This window comes from Asparagus officinalis, chromosome 4, assembly GCF_001876935.1.
Source record: "Asparagus officinalis chromosome 4, Aspof.V1, whole genome shotgun sequence".
NCBI lineage: Eukaryota > Viridiplantae > Streptophyta > Magnoliopsida > Asparagales > Asparagaceae > Asparagus > Asparagus officinalis.
In genome coordinates this window covers 57795167-57803452 of record NC_033797.1, presented here as the reverse complement: position 1 = coordinate 57803452, position 8286 = coordinate 57795167, and positions in this window count along the sequence as shown.

Genomic DNA, 8286 nt, shown 5'->3' with positions numbered 1-8286 from the left:
TAGAGCTCGAATTGTTCAAAACGATCTTTGAGTGATGTAAGAGCTTGATCAATAATATGGAGGAAATAGGAAACTCTAAAATTATCCTCCGGTGATTGACTACCTTCTGCATTCGCTTCCACATCCTCATCAAAAATGCTTCTTTCTACGAACCACTCTTTTTATCGGAAATGTCGGATTGATACCAACATCATTAGCAAGTTCATTGGCTTCTTTCATCATGTTTTTAAAACCGTCTTCTCTAAACTTTTGAAAGATAACAATAAGCTCGTTTATTCTTGTAATTGCATCCTCCAAATTCATCTCTTCTTGTTGAAGAACTTTGCTAACTTGATTGACTTTATCTAAAATCTTATACCAAATACACAAGCTAATCAAGAACTCAAAATCCTCCAAAGCATTTTTACACAAGCCTTTAGCTTCTGCCATCACTATGTCCTCTTTAGAACTATTTGCAATTTCAATCAAAGCGTCTCTCAACTCTGGTGCTTGATATCGGATTGCTTTAACACTTTCAACATGACTTTCCCAACGAGTAACCGACAACGGCTTTCGTGTCAGACCCTTTACATATGTTTTAAGAACATCACACCGATGTGTTGATCCAGCAAACAAAGTGTAAACCTTTTGCACATATGCAAAAAAATTCTAGCTTATATTTTGCTATATCGCATAGTGCAAGGTTTAAGCTATGGCACCCACATGGTATATAAAAAACTCGATGATTTATGTCAAGAAGTCTTCTTTGTAGACCTTGATGTTTACCTTTCATATTTGACCCATTGTCATAACCTTGACCTCTTATATCATCAATGTTGAGGTTAAGTTCATTCAAAGTATCTTCAAGTTGATTGAAAAGCCCAAGTCCCGACATGTCATCAACCTTTATAAATCCAAGAAAAAACTCTTCCACCTTAACTTGATTTGTGTCTTCAATATCCACACATCTAATGATAATTGACATTTGTTCCTCATGGCTTAAATCCGACGTACAATCAAGAATAACTGAAAAATACTTTGCTTTTAAAAAAATTTAAGAATTTTTTGCTTTGATCTCATTGGCCAACAAAATTATCAATTCATTATGAATTTTATGGCTAAGATAATGGCTCTGAACTTCTTTATCTACCACCCGCCGAAGATGATCTTGCATAATTGGATCAAATTCTGCAAGGAACTCTATAAGTTGACAAAAAAGTCCTTTGTTCTTCTCATAAATCTTCTTATTAGTTCCACGAAATGGCAAACCATTTCGAGAAAGAGTCTTCACAACCGCAATGATTCGAACTAGTATCATCTTCCAACGAGTTTTCTCTTTGTCAATTTGTGCTTCTATGTTTTTATCAATTGTTGCCTTTAGTTTTAGTCCTTTTTGTATGTCAACCCACTTTACAACATTTTCCCAATACTCCGGATTACTTTCATACTCTCTAAGCTTTGTAGGAAGGTTATGCCAATCGTCAATTCCATTCTTCGCCAAATTGGTTGTCATTGGTTTATTCTTGAACAACTTGCAAAAAAACCAAAATACCCTATTTAGTTCATTTGAATAGATAAGCCATTTCCTTTCATGCTTCTTGCCATTTGGAAATTCATGGATGTAATATTTGGAAGAAAAACTTCTATTTCACCCACTCTTCTTTTCACTTGGAAACTCATCATTTTTCTTTAAAATCTTAATAGGACCACGTTAAACTATCATCATCCTCTTAGTATCATTTATACTTCCCCACAATCCCGGATCATAATTTACTGCCACATCTTTCTCAAGATCAAGTATGCTTTCATGATATTCACTAAAAGCTACTTCATTGTCATTTTCATCCACATAGACATTTTCATTCACAGGCTCTTCATGATCTTCATCACTAGCTTTCTCATTACCACTTCCATCCGCATAAGTGACTTCATTCATGGGCTCCTCAATGATCTCATCTATATTTTCACTAATATTGACAGTGGCACTAGCTTCTTCAACTTGACTCGAAAGAAGAGAATGTTGTGTTTTTGTTTTGAATAGCTTAGAAATTGAGCCATCTAGTAATTTTGTCATTTCATCTTGACGTTGCTTGACTCTTCTATTATGAGCTCCAGAGTTTCGTTTTCTAATCCGTACTCGGTTTTTGTCATCTCCCGTCATGGTGTATTGTAAAATATAACATATAATGAAATCACAATCAACTAAACTGACGTCGGAACAGAGACTTAGCAATATCATTATTATTAAAACCCTAATTTCATTCCAAAACATCATAACCCCTAATTCAACAACTAAGATTCAGCCAAGATTCAAAATCGAAAATCTTAATTTCATTGCAAAACATCAAAAACCCAAATTTCCGTCCAAAAAAACCCTAAAATTATTTATTTAAAAAATTACCTAGTTGTACTTCTTCGATGGATCGATCAGCGTCAATTATCTCCGCCTTTTAGGTCAGAGGAGTGCAGGCTGTGCAGCCAACAGAATTTTATGGTATTGTTTTGCAAAAAAATCGTGGTATTGTTTAAAGAGGTAGAATCTAGATCTAAGATTTTTAAAGAAAGATCTAGAAATTTAGGTCGGAGACTCGGAGGGAGGAGTACAGGCGTGCAGCCAGCGGAAGATGAAAAAAAAACCACGCGAAGTCTAACCTTAAGCCTTATCCACGTGTTATGCACGTGTTTGAAAAAAAACTGACGAAATGCACCCTCTAAGACTCGAACATGGGCGGTTTACACAACAGACAAACCCTCCAACCACAATAACAAGCCCGCATTATGTTAAAGCTTAGGATTTTATGTTTATAAATTATAACCCTACATTATATATAAAAATTTTGGTTGCCCCCCGGCTCTTGGTTGCCCCAACCCCGGGGCTTGGTGGGCATACCCCATGGCCGGGCCTGATCACTATTGACTACTTGAGACCCTATTTGTCTGGAAATTGCAAGAGCTATTTACTCTACTTTGTCAACACACTCTATCTCAATAAAACGCTAGCTAAATTACACGTGTCTATGGACATTCTATAAATAAGTAAAATAGATTATGGAAAAAGATAAAAATAATTTTATAGGAAAAATTATGTCAATGCCCTAAATTTCAAAACTCAATGTGCCCCAGCCCTCATACTTTTTGTAATGTGCTGTAGCCCCCAAAATTTGAAAAAAATGTGGCCCAGCCCCTCCAGCTTGTGATTAGCCCATATTTGACCTAGAAACCCAATTTTACCCCCATCTTCTCCTTCTCCTTCTCCTTCCTCATCCTCTTCTCCTTCTCCTTCCTCATCCTCCTTCATCCTTCCTCCTCGGCGATCATCCAGTCCGTCGTCGACTCTGCATGGGCTCCACCGGCGATCCTCTTCCTCATCTCCTACTTTCTCATTCTCTCCTCCCTCATCCTCCTTCCTCCTTCCTCCCTGGTGATCCTCCAGTTTGCCACCGACTCTGCATGGGTTTCACCGATTGTTGTTCAGCCACCATCGATGACCGATTGAAGATACTGCTCAATGCCATCACTCAATCCCAAATCCGACTCCCTCCAATCTCCACTATACTAGAGTTTCCCCCTTACTCCTCGCCCAAAGAAATTTATGAAAAATTCGTCCTCTCTTCAAGCCCGATGGAAAAGGACTGTGTGATTATGCTTTGTTCATTGGAAGCAACCGGTCTACGTGTATATCTAGCCGAGATATTCTTGGAGTGAGAGGCAATTGTATCTACTTGTATATCTAGATGAGATGTTGAGTGGTCTAGTCTTTGTTTAAAATTTTATTATACATAGGCCATTTTTATGCTTAAAAATTATATGTAGTTTGTACATGATGCGTTGATAATTGAGAAATAAAAGCCTACACACAAAAATATTTATTTAAAATAATGGATGTATAAATATTTAGTAGATTAATTATTAAGTTTTACCTAATACAAGTAAACTATAGCAAATTAACTGTTAATGTTTACATGTTCCATGTTAAGTATAATGGAGTAAGTGTTAACCTTTTTCTTAAATGTTAAGTTTTGTTAATTAACTGTTAAGTTTTACCTATTACGTGTGAACTATAGCCGATTAATTGTTAATGTTTAGTTGTTCCATATAAATATAATTGAGTAACTATTATCTTTATTCTTCTAAATGTTAAGTTTCGTAGATTAACTGTTATGTTTTACCTAATACATGTAAACAATAGTTGACTGACTGTTAACATTTACCTAGTCCTTCTTAAATATAATTGAGTAATTGTTAACTTTTGAACCTTCTTAAATATAATTGAGTAATTGTTAACTTTTGAATAAGACTATATAATGTAAAATATCAAGTAATTATTAATATATGTCTATTAAAAAATTGTTAACTTTTGAATAAGACTATATAATGTAAAATATCAAGTAATTATTAATATATGTCTATTAAAATTCACAAAGTACCTATTAGTGTACCTTAACTCTTAAATTGTTAAAATTTAATTTTCTTTGTTTAAAGTTTTTAGTCAATAAACTTGTGGTATATATTTTACTAATTTTTTAGTTCTAATGTTGCAAGAAACTTTTATATAAATCCTAGCTCCAACAAACCCACATAGCCTTTCTCAAAAAACTTCTGAATGCTCGAGTTATTTAAGATCCAATTATGAGCGAGTCCACCCTTTAAGACATGAGTGATCAAAGAGCCCATTAACATCAAAAATGCTCATCCACCTTTGTTCTTTCATGTTCTTACTCATTAACCACAATCATAGTGGTCCACGAATATGTCGCTATTGTAGTCGGTCTCCACCATTATACTTTATATGGTACAACTAAAGGTTAATGGTTAATTAGCTATATTTCACATGTACAACACAAAACTTAACATTTAAAAGAATAAAGATAACTGTTACTCAATTATACTTATATGGAACAACCAAACATTAATAGTTAATCGGCTATAGTTCACATGTACTAGGTAAAACAACAGTTAATTAACAAAAACTTAACATTTTAAAGAAAAAAGTTAATACTTACTCCACTATACTTAATATGGAATAGGTAAATGTTAACAGTTAATTTGCTACAGTTCACTTGTATTAGGTAAAACTTAATTATTAATCTACTGAATATTTATACATCCATTATTTCAAATGAATGTTTTTGTATGTAGTCTTTTATTTCTTAATTATCAACGCACATCATGTACAAACTACATATAATTTTCAAGACAACAAAATGGCCTATGTACAATAAATTTTTAAATAAAGACTAATCCACTCAACATCTCTTCTCTTCCTTTCAAAACACGGTCCCCATCTAGTATCCACAAAGTCTTCGATAAAGTAGATACAAATGTCTCTCACTCCCGAAACATCTCGGCTAGATATACACGTAGACCGGTTGCTTCCAATGAACATAGCATAATCACACAGTCCTTTTCCATGGGGCTTGATGACAGGATATAGGGGATTACTACAGTATAGTGAAGATTGGAGGGAGTCATATTTGGGATTGAGTGATGGAATTGAGCAGTATTATCTCCAATCAATCATCGATGGTGGCCAACCAACCGTTGGTGGTGTTAGACCCTAGGGGGGTGATTAGGGTCTTATGCTATCTAATCCGATTTTATGCCAATTAAAAACTATTAACTGTTAGACCCTAGAGGGGGGGTGATTAGGGTCTTATGCTAATCTAATATGATTATATGTCAATTAAAATTAATTAATGAGTTATCCTAGCAAGTATGAAATACAACAAGATATACAAGGGGTAAACAATCTAAACAAGATAGTGGATGATATAGATAATGAGCTAATTACAATGGCGATATAAGATATGAACATAAATATGAATGAACGCCAAAGCACACTCAAACAAGCAATATGATCACGGAGTTCGGACCTTCCGTCCTACGTCTCCGCTCCCCACTCCCGGGGAGAAATCCACTATCAACCGGGTTTTCTACGTTCACCCGAATAACGTTTACACCTCACACTCGGTTTTCTAGCTAACCGAAAACTTTACAATCGACACTCTTGCAATCACACTCTACACCCTCACAAGTGTTGGACCTAGCCGTATCTCCCTCAAGTGCTCGGTTACAACCTTTTTCTAGGTTCGTCAACCGACGCCACTCCTCTTGGGACGATCCCCGACTCTCACCACACACTCCTCTCGGTGTACAAGTGTATTACAAAGTGTATCTCACAATAAGCACAATATAAATCAAATGATTATTTTCTAAACAAGATGCGAACTCAATTAAGCACAACTCTTAGTCACAAACCCACAACCCCAAATTATACTATGTATGTAAATACAATAAGCTCAATGGTTGTATGTGTAAACAAAGAGTAAATCAAATCAAACTAAACTCAAATAAATTCTGGCTTAACAAAATGATAATCAAACATTTATATATAAATGTAAAGCTAGATTGAGTTTAGAAACACTTCTCTAAAGACGACAAGAGAGAGAGGGAAAAGAGTTGATGCCCAAACACCAAAGAATGATCTCCTCAAGCTCTTGTGAAAGTTCTTCATAAACAAACTCTTGAAACAAACTTAAAAACATCCATGAGAAACAATGAAAGTTGAGGGCTTTTTATAGCCTCTTAAATCAGCCACAAACCCCCAAAAATCGAAAATATCAAAAACTCGCCGTTACTAGCCGTTATAGGCTGAAAAGACCAAAATACCCCAAAATCCAGCATTCTAGAAATTTGCGTATTTAGCTTTGTAAAATCAATTAAAAATAGTAAAACAGTTCCAAAAAATATGAAATTTTGTGGGAAGTTTATAGACATGTAGAATAACATGTTAGAGAAAGAATTTATGAAAAATAATTTCCCAGTTGAGAGAAATAATTGTTTGAACACAGATTTACAGTTTCTAAAAAACTGCTGACATACACGATTTTGTAAAATCAATTGGGCACAGTAAATCAACTCCAAAAATAGTAAAATATGGTTTTGAGTTTTTATGCTTTGGACACACTTGCAAAATACATGAGTTTTCACAAATGGAAATTCAATTTGAGAAATTCTTTTTCTAACATGTTTGTTTTCATGTTTACAAACATTTCTCAAAGTTTCATCAAGTTTGGAATTGATTTGTTATGTTTAATGGAATTTACAAAATCATGTTTTTGTTCGTGCACATGTTCGTGCATGTTTTATAAAACAGATGAGTTTTCATAAATAGGAAGTGGTATTCAAGAAATTCTTTCTTTGACATGTTTATCTACATGTTTAGAAACTTCCTCAAAATTTTATTATTTTTGGAGTTGATTTACTGTGCCCAATTGATTTTACAAAATTGTGTATGTCAGCAGTTTTTCAGAAACTGTAAATCTATGTTCAAACATTTATTTCTCTCAACTGGGAAATTATTTTTTATAACTTATTTCTCTAACATGTTATTCTACATGTCTATAACCTTCCCACAAAATTTCATATTTTTTGGAGCTGTTTTACTATTTTTAATTGATTTTACAAAGCTAAATACGTAAATTTCCAGAATGCTGGATTTTGGGGTATTTTGGTCTTTTCAGCCTATAACGGCTAGTAACGGCTAGTTTTTGATATTTTCGATTTTTGGGGGTTTGTGGCTGGTTTAAGTCTCAAGAATCTAAGAATGTTTTAAAGAAGTTTTTAAACAAGGGTTTTAAAAAGAGTTTAAGCTTGTTTAAGGGTTTAGTTTAAAGCAAGTTTAGCTTTCACAAGTGGAGGAGATTATCTTCTTGTTTGGGCCTCAAATCTCCATCTCTCCATCTTGATCTAGAGAAGTGTTTCTAAAAGTCGGGGATCGTTCCAAGATGAGTGGCGTCGGTTGACGAACCTAGGAAAAGGTTGTAACCGAGCACTTGAGGGAGATACGGCTAGGTCCGTGTGATTGCAAGAGTGTGAGTTGTAGAGTTTTCGGTTAGCTAGAAAACCGAGTGTGTAGAAGTTTCGGCTTTCAAACCGGATTGTGATAGTGGATTTCTCCCCGGGAGTGGGGAGCGGAGACGTAGGACGGAAGGTCCGAACTCCGTGATCATATTATGTGTTTGCATTGTTTATTTGCACACTATCACATTTGTAGTTTGATTATATCACTCTTGTATTAGTTTATATATCCTTGCATATATATTTTATCATATAGGATATATCTCTTTGTTTACATTGCTTATCCTAGCTCATATATCTTGTTGTATTTCATACTTGCTAGGATAACTCATTAATTAATTTTAATTGACATATAATCAGATTAGATTAGCATAAGACCCTAATCACCCCCCCTCTAGGGTCTAACAATTGGTATCAGAGCTTGGTGCTCTTTGATTTAAGGACTAA